Below are 21,199 nucleotides of genomic sequence, written 5' to 3'. Positions count from 1 at the left end.
AGCCTCTCTTTCTTCTAAAAATGGCAAGATCTTCAGAATATACTGGAGAATAACTTATTATTAAAGTGAGTTTAGAGAAGCATCAAGGACAATTTGATTGAAATGTAATGTTCACAAATAATACCCTGCAGCACTCTATTCTACAGTGCATGCTTTTAAAGGTGCAGCTGTCTCTCCCATTGAATGGGTTTCACGTTTGAAATCCTGCTACCCTGTTTTTGAATTAAAACTGAAGTACTTTAATGTAAAAGTACTTTAGTAAAAATGAAGCCAAAGTCAAAATGTGTAAATTTCAATTCCCTGAAGCAGATCTTTTTCTTTTTACTTGTCTCGGGTGAACTACAGTGGAGTTATCTGACCCATTGTGCCATAAATCACTGTTGGAAAACCCTCAGCTCATTTTTTGGTACTACTTTTCTGATGTTGACCAACGGCGCATGTGCCGCCAACCTGTTGTTTACAAGAGAGCGAGTTAGAGTTGGAGTTATTAAAAAGCAGAGCAGGAGGTGAATGTAAGATAGCGAGCCATAAGTCCATTCCGAGTAGCTGCCCCCAGACTCACCTCTCAGATGAAGGCCACCAGATGGCCTGCTGTCTCATCTGGCTTACGAAAACACACACTTGTTGTGTGCAGCGCAGGGAGGCGTCGGAGGCACAGATAGGATGGAGCAGGCCTCTATGAGCACAGTAAAGACTTCTGACCTGGTTTTTCCTGCAGTGTCAATTCCCAGTGCCAGTCCACAAGGCTGAGTGCAAAACATGCAGGTATAATCCTCAACACTGGAAAACAAGAAAATAATGACTTTTTTCAGTTCCCATCAAATTTGTGTCAATTAATTTGCAGTTTTTAACACAGTCCGCTGCTGTTTTAACATACTGTAGCAGCGTGTACCAGTATGGAGATTAATGGTATGCTGTTTAACTTCTATACAGTATATAGTGTTCATATATACCCTAAGAAATCTCCCGCTTGCCATTTTCTGTATCTTCTCCTCTTTGTCTGTCAACGGTTTATGTGCTTGGTTTGCCCCTGTCGGCAACCTCTTTTCTTTTGTTTGGGAGAAGAACACAAAAAAATCTTCACTGTCAGTGTAAAATCTGCCACCTAGGCGAGAGAGAGAGAGAGTGCTCCTGTCGCATCAATTTACTCCATCAGAAATGGCGAAACAAGTGAAATCGAGTGTGGAGAAAAAACACGGGCACCCAGAATTGCCTCACACACTGATACACAGTGAGGCAGGGCAAACAGAAGACAGCCTTGAAGAAAGCTTGGACAAGTAAAACTGTGCTTCAAACCCTATATGATACAGCATGTGCATCATCAGGAAAACAAATGAGCTACTTCAGTGAGGATAACATCATTTATGTCCAGAAGGCAGAGGGTGTGGGGAGCAGCAGGATAGGTAAACCCATACAAGGGCTTATATTCAGATGCACGATGTCCATCTGAATATAAGCACACCAAATCAACTCTCTGCTGGCAAAACACATCAGCGCTGTTTATTGCATCCTCAAAAGAAAATCTTTTCAGTCTTATCTTATTTGCTGCATCTCTGGAAGGAAACTGCGTCTGATTCGGCACAACTGAGAAAACTACACACCTGATCGCTGTTGCAGAAAGTAATTATTCTGTCTATTAAAGACTGAATACATTAGTTTGCAGGTGCCCAATTTGAATGTGGCGTTGCTCTTCTGCCACTGTTCACTTTCTTTTCTATTATTAGCATCACTAGCCGGTTATTATGCTATTATTTGTACCTGTGAATGTGATTTTAACAAACAAAACAAAGAGAAATAATAGGGAACCATTCCAAACACATACTGGATCCAGTCCAGTATCACAGCAAAGCATGTAACAGATCCACCGGGCCCGCCATGCCAGTGTTACGTTTTGTCTTGCCTGGGAGGGGGGAAATAGATGGGTGAATAAATTCTCCTACAAACTGTGATTGGACATGTAGAATTTGAGCACAAAAAACATCCCCAGAAGTTTGTAAAATCATAGTTCCTAACCATAAGAGGAGCCCCTAACCATCAATATTAAGATTGGTTTGTTAACATACTGTTGGGAAACCTTGGGTCCTGCCATCCATGTGGATGTTGGTTTGACATACCTAAGCATTGTTGCAGACCATGTAAAACCCTTTAAGGAAACGGTATTCCCTGATCCCTGTGACCTATTTCAACAGGATAATGTGACCTGCCACAAAGAAAAAGTGGTTCAGGAACAGTTTGAGGAACACAACGATGAGTTTGAGGTGTTTACTTGACCTTCAAATTTGCATGCTGGACAAACAAGTCCGATCCATGGAGTCCCCGCCTCGCTTCTTGCAGGACCTAAAGGATCTTGTTTCCATATACCACAGCACACATCAGGGGTCTAATGGAGTCCATGTCTCAGTGGGTCAGGGCTGTTTTGTCAGCAAAAGAGGGATCAACGCAATATTAGGCAGGTGGTGATAATGTTATGCCTGACTGGTGTATATATAAAAGCAACAGCTAAATTCCTTCTTGCTAGACCATCAACTTTGCAATTATTGGATCACCTAATCTACAGCCTTAGCCATAGCTGCTAATTTAGTCAGCGATGGTAATTAAAGCTTATCTCCTGAGTGCTAATACATGCATACAGTTTTCACCTAGGTGAGACAAATGTGACACTAATATTGTATTCTTTAGTGCAGTGGTTGTAACCAGTTTCTAGCCCTGGCCTGTGCTTTTCAGCATTATGTATTATTATTGTATTTTTTTTCCTTTTCTGTTTCCATGAGCAGTGAATATAAAAAGTGAACACACCACAATTACAAATGCTGGGTTTTTGTGATGTTAAAACATGACAGCATAATAAATCATTTTAAATCTTTACCACCTTTTATGTGACCTACAAACCTGTACAGTTCAACTGAAAAACTAACAAATGTAAAATATGTTAATTTTTAAAAACATGCAATAAGCTAGTTGCACACCCTTGGATTTAATCACAGTATTCAGTGTTTTTGGGTAAGAGTCTATCAGCATGACACATCTTGACATGCCAATATTGGCCCACTCTTCTTGCAAAAACACTTCAAATCTGTCATAATATGAGGGCCTCTCTTGTGCAAACCCCTCTTCAGGTCACACTACAGATTTCCTGTTGGATGTCTGGACTCTGGCTCGGTCAATCCAAAGCTTTAATTTTCTTCCGGTGAAGCTATTCCTTTGTTGATTTCAATTTGTGTATACTTATTATATCCACCGTGGTCGGTCTGAGAGTGTGGTCAATAGTGTGACAGCTAAGTTTGAATAGCCAAATTACCTAACATCATGGAAATGATTGCATGTTTGTCCGTGCCTGTTATACTTCCATCCCTTTAATTGGCAATAAAGATCTCATTTGCCTAAAAAGCACCCAGTACTTTGACGGCATGTCAAATTTAACAAGTTACTAGTCAGGCTGGCAGAAAACACTTTGATCTCCGTTCGTTTCTGGAGTGTGCCTTTGTTTCCTCTGACAGGTGAGTTCCACTTTGCTCCTGAAGTGACTAAAAATGTGCCTGATTATCTTAAAAAGGCTGGTATGGTCAAGTCTTCGATGTTCCCTGGCTTCGTTTGCACACACTCTAAAAGGACAGTGTTATCTCTCAGGTGCTGTGTTAATGCCAGGTTTGAGGTGGGCCTTGCTGTGTCACATCCATATGTGGCAGTAAGAGTCCTGACAAGGCTGCAGGTAAATGGCGACTGAAGCAGCATAAAGTTATGGCAGCATGGCTCTATATCATGTCGAACTTTTATTACAGAAAGATCATCAGGACTTCATTACCCAGATGTCAGTCTGCTGAGACAGCACCCAGCATCTAAGATCATTAGCCCCACCGCACTCACATACTCACGCACTGCTACACGCCGCACACTGTGCCTTTATCGTTAACTTGGTGAATCTGACTCTTTTGACGTATCAGACATGTATCAATAGAAGCAGAGGTCATTTATTAGGAGTCTGACAGAAGAGAGTTCAGTGGCATGAAGCCACGCAAATGCACATCACACTGTTATCAGCCCATTGCGTCCTTGGTCTGTGGCTTTTCACGAGGGAGGGATGGAAGCACGGGGAGGAAAGGATAGAGATGACGCGAAGCGATCAGGGGGAGGAGGGGTGTTGAAATGAAGGTGAGTGATCTGAATAGAAAAGAGGGAAGGCAAGGAGGAGTGTGAGGAGAAATGGGGAAGAAAGAGAACAGCAATGAGTGCATGACTGATGAAGACTGGAGTGAACACAGTAGGGGAAAAAAATAGCTGAAAAAGCGGGAGGGAGAAATGGAAGGTGGGGTTAAAGACGAATAAGGGAAGAAATGGGAGAGAAGATAAAGCAGCGTGAGGGTGTGGGCGCAACTTCGATGAGTTATGATAACCCTGAGCACATGCAGTAAATAAACACATCAATATAATCGGATTGGTTTAAGCAGGGTGTCATCGTAGCCCTGCAGTTACACTGCTCCTGATTAGCGTCTATGAACTGCATCTCTGTTGCGGCACAATACGTACAGTACACACTCTGAATAGTGTCATGTTTTGCATTTAAATAGAAGACAACGGCAGTATTATACTTTGACTGCAAATCAAAATGGAAATGGGATGCTGAGCATTCCCTGGGAGTGGAAGTAAGAGCGCTCTCTTGCAGTTGAAACTGTGACTTTGCTGACAACAGAGAGGGAATAAAGTGGAAACTCCCTCTGGGAAGTAATTAGTATGGACAGTTTTCAGTGTTGACACCCCTGGCTTAGCTTTCAGATCTCTCATTTGCTTTTTCCTGCTGTCTTAGGAAAACATTTCAGTGCCAATTTCAGGTTTTTTTTTCCTCCCAAATGGAAAGGTTCCACGGTCTTTTGTGTGCTTAGGTAGTTTCATGAGCTGACAACCCTTGAAATGAAAACAAAAACATTGTAATGAAAGCACAGGAACAAGAATGGGGGGGAAAACAATATTTCTCCATTTGATCAAAAGGATGCTTATTGGTTATTTTTAAAGTCCATTTTTAATGAGAGCTCACACTTTTCTGTGTCTCAGATGCCGTTTTATCAATTTCAGAGTGTTAGTCTGTCTCTGCTTTAACTTTGTCCTGATGTTAATGTCCCGATGAAACCGCGCAGGCTATTTAGAAATGCTGATACTGCTTTCTGTCATGTTTTTTTCCTTTATTTGACCTCTTTGACTTTATTTGACTTTCACGGTGTGGAGCGGGGGCGGGTGGTTTATTATGTGCGCAGTATCTGTGTTGTGTTTTTTTACTGATCATGTATTATGCAACTATACAACTCTGTCATAGTCGGGAACAACTTCTAGCCTGTAGTGTTGGGGATCTGGTCACAGGTGATGGAATTAAACAATAATTTAAAAAAATATAAATATGGATTTTGATGTACCATCCATAATACTATCTGGAAAACGTCTAGTTATTTGACAATAACCACAAACACACCAAAAAACACTATTAGCCATTGACCGGCCTCCTCAGAGCCAGATCTCAATATTATTGTAGCAGAGTGGGATCATTTTCAAAGAGGATGGAGCAGAAGGCAGCAAATATCCAAAGAAAAGCTTTGAATGTCCTTCAGGAAGTCTGAAGAACTATTCCAAATGAATGCTTGTCTAAGAGACTTCAGGAAGATGGTCACCAAATATTGACTTTCAAGCTCATTAGAACTGCACAAACTGTTTTTACCTCATACACTGTATTCCCATGGATGTTTGCATATGTTTCTGATCTCACAGTTTGACATCGTTTTGCAGAACTACTAAATATTTTCCGGTGGAGACTGGAATTTTTCTTTTTTCCGATTATAAACCCAGAGGTTGAGGGAAAATATAATATAAAATTCCTGCTGTGATTTCTTGAGAGAGATGTACAGAATCAAAGAAAGTCATACCCGACCTTCTGACCTCCCCTGCGATGCACTGAACCACAAATGGCACCTGTCATTTATGTGTCTTTATAGCATACGGTGGATTTTCAGTCCATACAGAGCAAACGCCAACACAAGAAGCCTCATAATTTTTACTTCTGCCAAAGTTATGTTTTTTACAGCGTTTGTGTGCTGCTGATAAACTGTAGACAATTCTGCAGGGGTGTAGAGTGCGGTCATGTTAACGATCCATTAAAATTTGGCTCACATCCACTGAGGCCTTCAAAGTCGACTTCACGATTTATTGGTTGAAAATTGACAAGAAGCCACCAAACTTAGAAACTATGAGTCTTGCAAGTGTGGTGTGTATTGTCAACATATAGAGATTTTTTTAAAAATCAAATCACATTTGACCTCTGACATCTTCCTCAAGGTCAATAGATTGATACGATATGGAATCGATATGAAAGTGATAGTCATTGTTTGTACCGACAGCATGTACATGCATATATAGGGAATGATACATGAATTTGGACCGCTGACCTCTTCTTTAAGGTCAAATGAGATCAAACTGTCATAAAATGTCTTTAATCTTTAAAACTGTGCCTTAATTTCCACTGTCTCTGTTTGTATTGGCAACATTTAGAAATTCAATTAAAGATTTCAATTCAATTTTATTTATACAGCGCCAAATCACAACAACAGACGCCTCAAGGCGTTTTATATCTTAAGGTAGACCCTACAATAATACATACAGAGAGTCTGATTTTATTAAAGCAGTCAGGAAGTCAGTCCAGCCTGAGTAAGAGAAATCTGTGTTTGGGTTTATTTTAGGCATGTAAGTCAGCTGAAATGGATTGAGTTTGAGAGGTACCAGATATTGAAATCTTTTTTCATAAGACTCTCAAAGATAGTTTGTGATTCATTTGCAGTCAAAATGGGTCACAGCATTTTCTGGCTGGTGATGTAAGCGTGTTTGGTGGGGGTAAAAAATGGTTTCATTAAAGCCCTGCAGGATCGGACTGTAACATTTGATGGCTTACTGTATCGAACATTTATTTATACGGGTCGGTCCGAGCTGACGTCAGTGTGTGGGCAGGCAGCGTGCATAAGTCCTTGTCCACATGAATTTGTGCATAGGTGTTGGAAAGCTAGATATAGATTTATGTCTGATGCCTCATCCATTTGTTGCTGCGCCGTATTCAAGGATTACACATAATCTGTTATGCAGTTTTGTTCTCTTCGAAGGAGTTTAACATCCTGTGGTTTTAACATATGATAAGACAAATCTGAATAGAAAATCTTTGGATTGAGGTCAACATGTTGAAAGAGTAGGTTTGCAACTTTTATATTTTTATCGCCATCCTGCCAAAGCAGAGGCTCCTTTAGTCTCTTTCGCAGATTTGCGATAGTCGGCTGGGTGCGGAGGCTTGTCGGTGACACCCCCAGTGACCTGAGGAACGGCAGCTGTGACAGGCCGCTGACGTGGCTGTCACTTGCCCTGACTGATGACAGACGTGCAGCCTCTTCCTGCCAGCTAACATCTGGGAAAGCAAAGAGCCCGACACTCATCCTGACAGCAGGCGGAGGATGAGAGGGGAGCGAGGACGCAAGGAAAGAGGTCTGCGGCGAGGAGGCTGCTGTGTTGCTTTTGTAATTCTGTTGGGTTTTTCAAGTGTCTGTCCACGAGGTGGGCTCGACATGTCCGAGGAGTATTTATTTGGACATACATAATAAATGCATCGGTAACAGATTTCCAGGAAAGATCATTCAGTCTGTCTTTTTAAGCAGAAACAGTACAGGTACATTAAGGTCCAGTGAGTCAGCTTGTAGAATGCCCGGGTCAGGGAACTTGCTCACCTACATGAAATGCAGCCATTAGCGATGTTAGAGCCATTACATCTGCTACCCTACCTCTGACACGTCTCAATATGGAGGGCTTTTTCCAGAAGTGTTCATTTTGGGGGCGTAATCCAAGCCAGGTCATTATAGAGTGATAAAACAGAAGTTTGCAGCATTCAAAGCTTTGGTACAAACCCCAGCCTGTGCAATAGCACAGTGTGCTCAGTCAGACAATAATGAGAGGAGTGAAGGCATCGGACCTTGTCTGCTTGATTGATTAAGGGGAAGTTCTGATAAATTAGAAGCTACAGTCAGGACTCATCTGTCCATATTAGCGAAATGCAACACGGTGACAATCTGAAAGAGCGTTCAGCTCTCTATCTCAGGAAGCCGTGTCAGTCAAGTTACTGTTACTGATCCCAGTGTGTTGAATATTGTCGGATGCTGCATAATGTGCCCAATGGAGTCGCGGTCTTGATGTTCTCGCTGCAGGAATATTTGATGCTTGACTAACGGTCCTCTTTAAAGTTTGCATTTAGAGGTTGTATGGGTGGTGTTGGCACTTGTTTGTTAGCCTGGAGACCAGGGTTGTTACTCATTGCACTACTTGTTTTGGTACATTTGCATTATTTTATTTAAGTTAACAAAAAAAAATCTTAGGCTACAGTCCCGAACACTGACGTAAAATTCTGTTCAGCTGAAGACATACATGAAATAATCTCCAAGTTTTCAAGTATGAACACAAAGCTGACAACATGAAGTTCATTTTAAAACCAGCTCAAGGTGACTTTGATTCACATTCTGACCGTGATTCTACTCAGAAGCAGAAACAGAAGCTGAAACGCTGCAAGTCTGACTGCTCATCACTGCCTTTGTTGCCTGTTAGTGATCAGGCTCTGAGATATTTGCTACCCTCGTGCATGCTAGTGCACAGATGTTTGCAAAGAGCCAGTGTTGTGTTATCAGTATAATGCAGTTGTTTCTGTCCTGGGCACAGTTCGCACTCTACTGTGGCACTCTTGTCCTTTCGTGCAGTAAAAGTAAAGTTCATATCCCCACTCCACAAAAACTGTACGCTGCTCTCTTTCCTGCACATCAACTGGAATCAGCTGATTGTAGTGCAAGTGGGCAGGAAGAAGAAAGCATGTTTGATGTTATTTTTTTCTTTTTCTTTTTTCTTTATACACATTTCTAATCCTATCTGTCCTGCAGCGGCCATGATGGATAGGATTAGAAATGAGTATATCAGAGGGACAGCTCAGGTCGAGCAGTTTGGAGAGTTAGAGAGGCAAGGATGAGATGATTTGGGCAGGTATGCGACGAGGGCTGGCAGATAAACTGGGCAAAGGATGTTGAAGATGGAGCTGCCAGGCAGGAGGAAAAGAGGAAGAGCACAGAGAAGATGCATGGATGTAGTAAAGGAGGACATGCAGGCTTTGTGTGGCAGAGGAGGATGCAAGGCATAGGGGGAGATGGAGGCAGATGATTCGGTGTGGTGACCAAAAAAGAAAGAACAGCCAGAACGACAACAAGAAGAAGATGATGGGTGCAGATACTTTATAGCTCAAATAATGACATCATTGTAACTGTAATGTGATTACTAAATGCATTAAATTACTGTGTTACCAACAGTGTAATGTGTTTATAGTCACATGTTTCACTGAATACTGGTTTTCACTCTCTTGCACTTTAGTTTTTATTCACTGCATACATTTAGGCTTTAAAGCACGCTGCAATCGATCTCAGCCCTGCTCACTGAAAAGCGATGCTTAGCCACATCACGTCAAATCAGCGTATTCATGCAGGACATTACAGTACAGACATTTAGCACAAAATAACAAAAACATTAAGAATAATTCAAACAAGAAAACAAATAAGAAACCAAATAGGATGCTTAATGATATTCATGCATAAATGATGCTGCGCGCAAATGTCATATGTGAATTAATCTGAAACTGAAAAGGCGAATGAGGAGAGGTATGTCTGCAGTCAAAATCAGACTGTTAGGGATGTTAGCGTCTCTCTATTGCCACGAACCCGATGCTTCATACACAGATGCCAAAGAACACTTTGTGCCTATCTGTGAGATGCCAGAGGCTTTGAAAAAAAAAAAGAAAAGAAAAAACAGCAATATTTGATGTTCTGGGAATGAGAATGTGCTGGTCAGGCTGTGTGATGGGGACAGGCACAGCGGAAAATGTGCAATCTCAGTTTAGTGTGGGCTACAAATCTTGTTGGAATTAATGCCACTCAGGAGTTCAACTTGCGTGGAAAATAGGGATATTAGATGTACTAGTTTGTATGTTAGAAGTTATTTCTGCAATAGGTACAAGCTGCAGTAGATACCGGAATGTAACAGAAAGCATCACTTTGAAATATTGTTTGATCACTGCTATATATTTAATTGGAATTTTAAGCGTTATATGCACAGTGGATAATACCAGAGGTTTGCAGTACCTCTCTGAAGCTGCAGGGTCATAGAAAGCACCAGTTTCTTTCTCCTAATCAGATCAAATTTGACATTTTTGTTCTAAATAAGCAACGCTAAAGTGTAATTAATAGTAGGGGTGGCTCCTGCTTTATTGCTTGATCTCGATGCCTTGTGTCAAACTGCATTTTTAAGACTTTCTTTGAAGTCCCTCTAATTTCTGTGCCTACATGTTGTCTGCATTTCCTTTTTTTAATTAATCTGCTGCATTCCAAAACAGAAAACCTGCTACTGACTAGAATTCGAAAATATGTAAAACTGCAGACTTAGTAAATTACAAACTTAGGTTAATATGATCCTTTTTTTCCCCTCCAGAATCTGCTGCAGAAAATATTATTATTGTCACCTTTATTTGTAATGATGAAACTTGCCTGATTGAATTTGGCTGCATTAAAATTAAGTTGTGTAACGAAGCATGTCAGAATTAAAACTGCCGAGAGGTTTTCTTATAGGCGGACGAGGAATTCTGGAACACACGTTGTTTGTGTAATTCCTCATTGATCATACTTGGACGTGCAAAACTGGAGATGACTGCAAAGATTTTGTCAGTCCATCAGCAGCAGCTCTAAGTGGCTTTTTTCTGCAATACAGTCAAGACAAATATCCGGTGTGTCTGCAGGCTTTTAACCTTGGATGAGAGCTTGTGCCTGTTGTCATTATAAAATTTACTCACATCTCCCGCATAGCTGTGAAACGTCTCTCTCAACAGATGTCAGTTTGTACTCACTTGAATACATTACACATTAGACATCTGACATCTGTGTAACACAGAGCAAATAATTAATATCCACGAGCTAATGGGTGCGTAACCTGCATGCAAGCATGTGTAGTTTTCTGGTGCTCAAATAAGCAGATTGTGTCTGTTTGCTCGGATGTTTTCTCCTTTTTTACAAACAACCCCTAATGAAATGGTTTGATGTTTTCCTGTGAAATTATCCCAAGTGTTCACTGAGCATATTAAGGAGGCAGAGGTTAACGCAATGCAGTGCCACAATTTCGAGATCAGCAATGTCATCCGCATGGAAAGAAGGCTTCAGGGAGAATGCTGAAGCCACTGGAATCTGCTGGCATTTTCAATTTTTAGACATTTTCCTGAGCCTCCGCTTTTAAGAAGTGCTGTTTTAAATACATTTTTATAGAATTTGAAACTGGCACAGAGTATTATTTAAGAACAATATCACCTGGGACCCTGACTGTTGGTTGGTGCTTTCAGAAGAGCTGCTTTATCACAGTCATGGTGCAGCAGCATGCACCCACTAGGCCTAAAATGAAACTCAGGGTTTGATAGTTTTTCTTTTCTCTGATGCTTTTTTGCCGTATCTCTTCAGTAAATAGGCCGAGATGGGTACCGGTGGTGAGAAAATCAGTCGTTATTGTTTTCACCCTTTGCCAAATCAAACTGAAATGACCAGAAGAGACGAAGAAGCTTTGTGACTTAGTTACATAAATGACTTTCAAGTGTAAGTATTTGTAAACTTAATAGGGATAATTTCATTTGTCAAAATCACAGTGTTGTTGGGGATGTGTGCTCAGACAAATACTAAGCTACAAAGGGTATTGCCATTTTCGCCTTTATGAAATACACAGACACTGGCAGTGCTTGATATGTTGTTTGTCTGTGTGCTGGACCTTTTTCGCTGAGCCCCTCTCAGTGCACATGATGTTCTTAACCCTCTTATAACCTTAATGACGGGGAAACAATCTTAGTCATAAGAAAACATGCGGAATGACATTCATATAACGTGCAATCCAGGTTGTGCCAAGAACTCTGTCACGTCTCCATTTGCTGTAGGGTCACTCTATCACTTTGTTTAAATAGCATATTTAAAGAAATATTGATTTTTTTTTCTTATGTTATCAATTCAATTTAAATCAATTCAATTTTATTTATATAGGGCCAAATCACAACAAAAGTCGCCTCAAGGCGCTTTATATTGTACAGAACTAAACCAAACGACAATTACTTTCCTCCCTACCTAAAAAAGGCGGCCCACCCACGAATGCTCCTACATTAAACTAACATAGTGAAACACACGGTCTGCCGGTTGGGTTGGGCTGGGCTGGGCTGAGGATGAATGACCTGGCGGTGTCTTCTTATGCGCTGCCTCCCGGTCGTTAGCCAATCGTTACGATCTATCCTCCCTGGATGCACCAATCACGGAGGAGCACCTGCACACTCAAATTTACATATTATAATTACGACAACAGTCGTAACACCCTAACATTAGCTAAGTGGTTCATGTGCCTAATAATCTGCCACATAGGTGGCAGAATGGGCCCAGACTAATGGCCCGTTTTGTCACGTAGCTTGGATTGTCTGGGTCAACGTTCAAGTGATTTTTATGCTGCCGTAATGTTGCAGCTCATGTTTTTTTGTTGTCCTTAATATAGATAGTGTACCAGCCATCTCTGTAGTAGCTAGCAGTGAAGGAGTGGACGCGTGGACGATGTCTATGCTGTGTCTTAAAAGCTTGCCAGGAAATATTTTTAGTTGTTTCCTTTTAGTTTCCTTTTCTTTCCTTTTAATGAAGCTCACTGTCCTCCAGCTGAAGTATTTTATAATTAGCGAAGTTGTATGTGTGCATGATTTTCTTTCTCTAATTTTCTTTTTTCTAAAAGCTGCTATTGTGATTGCACTGATAGTTAATAAAGGCGTGCCACCAGTTCAGCTCACTTTGTGATTAGGCTGGACAATCAGGCTTCTACCCCTGAGTGAGTTCATTAGATGATTTATGTTAGAAATACACGTTTGGACACACTCGTTGGCCTTGCTGTATGTACCTCGCAGCCAGGTGACCTCTCTCTCTCTGACCACACATCACAGCTCCCTCTACAGTTGCTGTTGATTACAGGAAAAGATGCCAACAAAACTGTCTTTACAAATACAAGCTTACCTAAGGAAATGCAAACATGTCAGCAAGAGCATAAATATATCAGCCGTTTGTAATTAGAGAGACACTTGCAGTCAGCAAATAGACTTTGTTTAATTTGCTCTCAGTGGTTTTTGTTGAACTTGCACATTATTTATATGTATTATGCAATATTCCCACTGTGTAATGTAATATAATCTAGTTTCTTGCATAAATTCATTCCTATTTATTCGCATTACCTCTCATTATCTTTATATCTTTAGCACACTGCGCTGCTTCTTGCACATACGCCAGCTGTTGACAGCACTAACGTGTGTATTCTGCTGCAGCCTTGTACTTTCTGTTTTTCTAATGCATTTTTACAGTTCTGTTTGAATACTAGGCGGCTTCATTTACAAGAAGAAAAATAGTTTTGTGTGCAAGCACACTTGGCAATAACACACTTTCAGGTTCTGATTTATTTATTTTGTCCTTTTTTTATTATATTTGTTTTTATTTGGTGCCCTTTTAAGAATACCGCTGTTGAATAAAACCACATGATTTTCATAGATTGCTTACATCAATCCTATATTTTATTTCACCGGCAAATTGTATATTTCTTGTGCAAGTGGCACCTGCTCAGTAGGGCATCGTTAGAAAGAGAAGAAAGATGATAGCTTATTTCCAAAGCCCTGTTGTCATTTCTTGTTTTTCTTTTCACACAGTTTGGCAGCAGGTAGTGATTTTTCCTGCTTTTGTTCACGAATTACAGAAAAGCAGGTAGCAAGCATCTACAATGGCATGCTATAAATATTAAGCAAGAATGTAATTATCAGATATTTTATTTTATTAGCTATACCTTAGTTGTACCGTGCTGGAGACTTATTTGCCTTCAGAACTGCGTTCATCATAAGAAGTCAACAAAGTACTGAAGATTTAGGTCCTTGCTGTATATTTGTCATTTGCACATCCATCATGCAAATCTCCGGTTTCACCGCATCCCAATTGTCATGTTTAATGCTGAGAGCAGGCATCATAAGATGAGTACCCTGTGGTCATAAAGGGATGGAGAGCAACAATATTGAGGTAAGGAAATGTCACCCACACTAGTCCTCTACCACCGGCCTCAGTCTGACCCTACCCTGTGGAAATCGAGGCTCATGAGGCCGGGGACATTTTTGGATGTCCAATTTTGTGGATCCTGTGTAAATTTTAGTCTGACTCCTGTTCTTAGCTAACAGGAGTGCCTTCCTGTTGTAGCCCATCTGCTTCTAGGTCTGACATCTTGTGCGTTCAGAGATGCTCTTCTGCATACGTCCCAGGATAAACAACAAAGACCACCCGCAGAGGCGAGAGGGGAATTTGTTTTATGTTCAAACTTCGGAAACAACGTTTTTAAACAAACCGTATATTGGTGGTCAGGCAGAAAATGTTCTCAAATTGGCTGATTTAAGGTGGAATGAGCATGAGCAGGTTTATTTTGATGCAAAGGTTTTTACGTTGGCAGCACAGGGAAACACGAGGCTTCAGGGAGATGCTGAAACTACTGGAATCTGCTGGCATTTAAAGTTTGGGGCCTTTTTTACTGAGCCACAGCTTTTAAAAAGATTTATTTTAGTAGATTTAATATATTTTCTGAAAAGAGATAAAGAACCATCGTGCTTTGGTTGCATAAAGTATTTGTAAATGTTTTCACAGCTAATCTGACAAAATCCTGACGTCCTAAATGTTGTTGGGGATGTGCACTCAGACAAATACCAACCTAGAAATGGTATTTCTGTTTTCTCTTTGATGAAATACTAAGACAATGGCTGCATTTGATCTTTTTATCTTTCACTGGGCAGCTTTCAGTTCATGTGATGTGGTTTTTAGTTTTTCTCATGGTTTTAGTGGCACTCTTTCATGTTGTTTAAATAGCACATTTAGATAAATTTGATTGTTTTAAAAAATCTTATTAGTTTTTAGAGTTAAGCTGTTATGTTTATGGGGCTCAGTGGGTCTAGGGACAAAAATCGAAGCATCAGTTCTGCGATTATTTATTTAAACCAGCCTGTTTTCATGCTTTTCTCAAACACAACCCCGTGTCCTCTTGACAGACTCTCATCTTCCAAAATCCAGGCAAATGTAGCGTCGAATAATCTCATAATTTAAAGGTCAGGGTTAAGGGTTAAGCCATCAGTGTCTGACTTTGATTTCACTGTATGGTATCAACACAACAGTAGTTTCATTTTCCTAATCTCCCCCCAAAATCTTAGAAAGGTCAGATTAGGAAATGCTGAAGCAATTTTGGGATTGCCATGTATTTTTGGAAGGGCCGGACTAATGGCCTGTTTTGTCGTGTAGCCTGGATTATCTGGGTGAATCAGTAATTCTATCAACACAATTTAAATTTTTAATGTTCAAAGTTCACGCTCAAAGTAACTTAAATCACCTTTCTTCCCCATTTTGTTGCTTTACTGGTCATTGACTGTGTCTGCATGACTAAATGCATAGAGTTATTTATTAGTCGGTGAGGGTTGATGAACAAAAAGTTATCATAATGAAAAAGCAGCTACTCTTACTTGTGACTCACAGGTATGTAAAAGCTTTGCTGTGGCAAAAAGATCAAAGTGCAGATGAAAAGAAAAAAAAGTAGCTTCAGATTTACAAGAAGAATCAATTTAACATAATAAAATAGCTGTGTTTTTAACACAGAGTGAGTCTCCTGCAGTAACACACACTGTCATATCATATTCCCAGCATCGCGTCCTGAATCGCGAGGAAAGAAGACAATAAAACAAGAAAAAAAGACAAAAACTTCTTGATTTGAGCTCAGACGGTAGCTTCTTTGTCACGTTCTGTGTAGCAGCCGGAGGAGCTAAAGCCGTGGGATTTCCACAAAGCTTTGCCTCATCAGTTTTATTTTAAAGCACGTTTTCAGGGCTAATGTGGAGATGCTGCATAGTTTTGCTGACAGAACAGTACTGTACGTTATTGGGACTTTGTTTAGAGAGTGCATGGTCATCAGTATCCCAGATGGTGTTATGAACAGCCTAAAAACAAGAGTATGGCTTGCTTGCACGCTACAACATGAGAGTTGAGGGTTTTTCTTTTCTTTTCTTAAATTGCTGAGTCACTGAAGAGGAGTTTTTTATGTTGCTGTATTCAGTAAGACACTGGACTACCCGTTTACTGAGGATGAAGGGTTATTTTCTCGACTTGTGTTTACATCCAGAGGTGTTGCCCCGTGCTCTGCACAGGTTTAACTTTAAGCTTTTGTATCAGCTTGACTCCAGTCTCTGGTGTTTGTACAACTTGGTTTGCAGTGATCAGAAAGGTTAAAGTAGCTTAATGTCAGAGGAATTTGGGTGAAGCGTCGGCCTACATCTTGTTTTAAACATCACAGAAGTACATCCAGTTTAAAACTCAGACAAATAAACACATTTGAGGCATTGTGGATGTCAATAAAGGGTTATTGAAGCCATGCAGGATATGATTAGATGGGAGCAACATATCATAAAGAACAGTTAGTACCGTATTATCGCAATAATATCAGTGTGCATGCTGTGAATACTGTGGAACCAGCTCCCTCCTTGGGTTCAGGAGAAAGAAAGACACTGCTTTTTAAGTTAGACGTAAAATTTCATTTTTGTTAAACCTTATTGTTTAGGGCTGATCAGGTGACCTGAACCATCCCTAGGCTCAAGCTGCTGGAGATCAGGAATCACGGAGCCCTTTTTCACAGTTGCATATTTCACTCTTGTTTCCTCTCTCCTGTAGTTTCTCTTTTGTCTGTGGTTTCCTCTTTTTTCCCCTTCTGATTCCCCTTAACCATCAACCAGTAGCTACAGATGGCTGCCCCCCCGGAGCGTGGTTCTCACTGCGTTCTCTTCCTGCTCGGAGAATTCTTCCTCCCTAGCTTTTCCAAGTGTTCGCTTTCAGGGAATCGTCTGATCGCCACAGTTGTCTCTCTTGGTCGGGTCTTTACCTTACAATATAAAGAACCTTGAGATGATTGTTGCTGAGTTGAGAGGACTGGCTGGAAATGTGCACCGCTAAAGTAAAACTGGAAGCTGCTTTAATACCTAATATAACAAAATCTTGAAGAGAAGCTTTACAGTACACAAACTACAGATCCTCATTATATCAGCTGATACTACGCTACGATCAAAGGAAACACTTAAATTAATTCTGTTTAATTATATTAGCACAAGCACGCTGTAAACCAGGCGCAGTGTAATGTGTTTCAGGAGACAAACACTGTGAAGAATTACGCACAGAGTTGTTGGAATGGGGGGTTAATTGGAGCCAAGCAGCTTATCTTTCCTGCAGCCCTACCTAGCAGATAAAGCTAACCCTGTCCCCCTCCATCTATCCAAAAAGAAAAAGAATTACAGGAGGCTATATGTTTAAAAAAAATGATGGAATTCTATACCTAATTAACGAACACAATTATGTGGACATTCTTATATCTGGATCTTACAACAATCTCACAGCGTCTGCAGTGAGATGGCCTGGAGACCAGTTAATATTCATTCATTCAAATCTTCTTTAAAGAGGTGCCATGTGCTGTGGAGGAAGAATAATTTTGGGAATAGCAACAATCGAGACAATCCTGAGACCACGCGCCTCGCTCTTCTCCGAGCAGGACCGCAATAGACGGCAAACTGCAGTTGTATATTTTATATATTAATAAAGGCTGTGCATCTAATAAATTAATGTGTACCCTCTGCAAACAGATTGCGCTATTGTGTCGTTTCATAAAAAAGGTAAAAAAACAAGAGAAAACAACTTTTCGATGATTTTTAATTGGCAGCAAATAAAAACAATGACAGCTGCGCTGCCGATGGTCAGTAATAAATTGTTTGTATTAATTGAATCTCAAATCAGTGCCACATTTGCTCCAGACAATAACAGTGTAAGTAGGCTGGTGGCTTTTTTGAATTAGCTGATGAAACAAAAATGGATTTAACTAATAAATATTCTGCGCCACAGTATAGGACTGGCCTTTGTATCACATTATTATACTGGTGATTATATGAAGCTAATTATAAATACAGACAAGTCAACTATAAGAGAGTAGCTCAATAAAATATTGCTGTTATCAGCAATTTGCAGGATCAGACCACTTTTTTGCTCAGCAGACTCAAATCAGTCACCTTTAGTTAAAACTCTCCCAAAAATGCTTATATGTTGTTTTGGGGTTTTGTTTTTTTGCTTTAGTTTTTAGTTTTTTATTAAGTCTTAAAGTTGAGTCTGTGGCAGGGCTGACACAGAGAGACAGACAATCATTTGCACTCACGTTCACACCTATGAGCAATTCAGGATCGCCGATCAACTGCAGGTCTTTGGAGTGTGGGAGGAAGTCGGAGTGCCGAGAGAGAACCCACACAGACACGCGGGGAACATGCAAGCTCCACACAGATGGTGGATTTGAACACAGGACTGTGAGGCAACAGCGGTAACCACTTTTCCACCACAGCTGCCCAATTACACAGAAATTAACTGTCAGGACCTGAATTTTGCGCTCAGACATACAGCCAGAGTCACATACAGCAGGCTGGCCTTGGCAGATATGTGTATTTCTGGTGCTTGAATACAGCAGCACATCTTTTCTAATTACTGGGCCAAGTTCACTCTCTTGTTCTTTCCAGCTGACAGCAAACTGAGCCATGGCACAAAACAACAAATAATAACCTGGCATAGACAGGCTTCTAACATTTGGAGTTTCGATCTTAATAAGTAGATAACTTAAACATATAGCTGTTGCTCAAACTGACTGTCTATTGAAGGTGTTGAATAAAAATGTACACGTCTAACTGGGCTTGGCAAGGCTTGCTAAATGCATAAGACTTCCTTTACCTTTATTTTCCTCAGTCTTAATGGCGACACCAGTCTCAGATTTGGCCGTTCTCCAAACACTTTGCTCTCTTAAAAGATGCAACAGTGCAGTTTGGCAGCTGGCACAAAGGCAGAGTAGGGAGACAACATAGCGAGGCTGCACTCTCACATCTAAGACGTCCAACATCCAAAGTACACATTTCCATCAAAAATGCAACGAGATTTTTCAGCCTTTTGAGGTAGCTGGCTTCTTCTGTCCCCCCCCCGTACAGATGCACAGTGTGGCTGGCAGGACTAGTCGGATTCTGGGCAGGATTTATGCCTATAACCAGCATGAGATCAAAGATGTTAAAACTCGGAAAGGAAAGTGACTGTGAAATAAGCGTTTATTTATATGAACAGAAAAATAATTAAAAGCAAGCGAGACAGAGGAATATGGAATGTGTAGGAGAAAAGCTAGACTAAAGCTTTATTAAAGATTCAACCCTCATAAGGAATGAACAAAACAAAAACTGATCAAGATGACAGTAAAAGCCCATCAGAACCAGATTAGAGGAACAAAAGACGACACCACCCAAAAGGGGAAAAGGCTTACGAAAACAAAATGCATCCGTAGGTGACAGCAAAAAAGTAAATAGGCTAAAATAGTCATGATGAGAAAACGAGGAAGCAGAAGCGCAGTGAGTTTTGACTAATAACGAATGTACTTTTAGACAAGTTTTACTCGAAATTCTGCATCGTTGTAAAAGATTCATTCATTTGCAGCGTCTGCCATCTTTGGTTTACAGTGCCTCGTGTATTTCAGTGTATTTTAAGTCCTAGGCATCAGAGATACTTTCTTTGCTGTGTCATAAACTTTAGACGAAGCTGCTCAGCTCTCCACTACCATGTCTGACATGTACTTTTCTCTGACCTTCGCCTCAGTGGAAAGCACTGTCCCAACCCAGGTGAAGCAGGAGAAAAGTGGCCTAATGGTCCATGGATGCCAGAGCAGCTGTCCAGAGCTGTTTTTAGTCAGAGAGAAATGACAATGAGCTGAAGTAAGAGTGTGAGGAGGGAGACGGGCTTAAGGGAGCCCTGCAGCACTTTGGGGGAAAATCAGGTTTTTTTCTGGTGTTTCTTTATCAGGATATTTGTGGCTCCGTCAGCCGGTCAGATCATATAAGGTGTTCTGTACCCTATGGTTCTTCAAACTCTTACAGAGTTCAAGTCTTTGTTGGCAATCCTGTTAGTCATCACAAGGTTTTACTTTTACTTCACTACCACATAAGGACGATCTACATACTGGTAAATTTACCAGAACAATAATGATTATAATGAATAACAAATGTCGTATTAAATGTCAAATAAAGACTATATTAACACTATAAAAATATATTTTGTAAAATGAATGATAGATTACAGATATAGAAGATTTAATACCATTTAATTCCATATTGCCAATAAAGTGTCTCAGGACATGATGATGCTCACACAAACTTTGTCTTGTCGTCCTATTTTCTAGACTTTATCAGCTTTATGGTGGATTATTTTGATAACTTTATCGATAATTAGCAGCCGCTCAACTGGACTAGGAAGATGAAAAAATTGGGCTGACTGTTAACATACCCTAACCCAGCGGTCCCCAAGCTTTTTTTGCGCCACGGACCAGTTTAACGTCAGACAATATTTTCATGGACCGGCCTTTAAGGTGTCACAGATAAATACAACAAAATAAAATTATACGACCAAAACAAAAACTGTGGTACTTTGTAAATATAATAATAAACGCAACTTCAGCTGTGTAATTGTGTAACTTTATTAGTAGCGTCCTCCTGAAATGCACCAACAACACCAAGAGTAACATCCTCCTCTCTGCCCCTTAATGCTCTCTGGTCGCTATGGTAACGTGTAAACATTTCTTACAAAATATATATATATATATATATATATATATATATATATATATATATATATATATATATATATATATATATGAGGAGTCAGCTGAATGGTAAGAACAAGATCCGGGCCATCAACACGTACGCCCTGCCCGTGATCAGGTACCCTGCTGGGGTAATAGGCTGGCCAAAGGAGGAGATAGAAGCCACTGACATAAAGACAAGAAAGCTCCTTACCATGCATGGAGGGTTTCACCCCAAGTCCAGCACCCTGAGGCTGTACGCTAAGCGGAAGGAAGGGGGCCGGGGACTGGTGAGTGTCAGCACCACAGTCCAGGATGAGACAAGGAACATCCAAGAATACATTGGGAAGATGGCCCCAACTGACCGAGTGCTCAGTGAATACCTCAGGCAGCAGAAACCCAAGAAAGAGGAGGG

General features: G+C 40.5%; 1 protein-coding gene across 1 annotated transcript in view; it reads left to right on the top strand.

Moving 5' to 3' along the window:
- tmem132e (transmembrane protein 132E) overlaps window positions 1–21,199 on the top strand; it is a 422,770-nt gene that overhangs the window by 224,048 nt on the left and 177,523 nt on the right. The gene's annotated exons all lie outside the window — the stretch shown is intronic.

The sequence above is a fragment of the Maylandia zebra genome, linkage group LG10, assembly GCF_041146795.1.
Source record: "Maylandia zebra isolate NMK-2024a linkage group LG10, Mzebra_GT3a, whole genome shotgun sequence".
NCBI classification, from domain to species: Eukaryota; Metazoa; Chordata; class Actinopteri; order Cichliformes; family Cichlidae; genus Maylandia; species Maylandia zebra.
The sequence above is the reverse complement of the archived record's forward strand: the minus strand, read 5'-3'. Positions and strand labels throughout refer to the sequence as shown.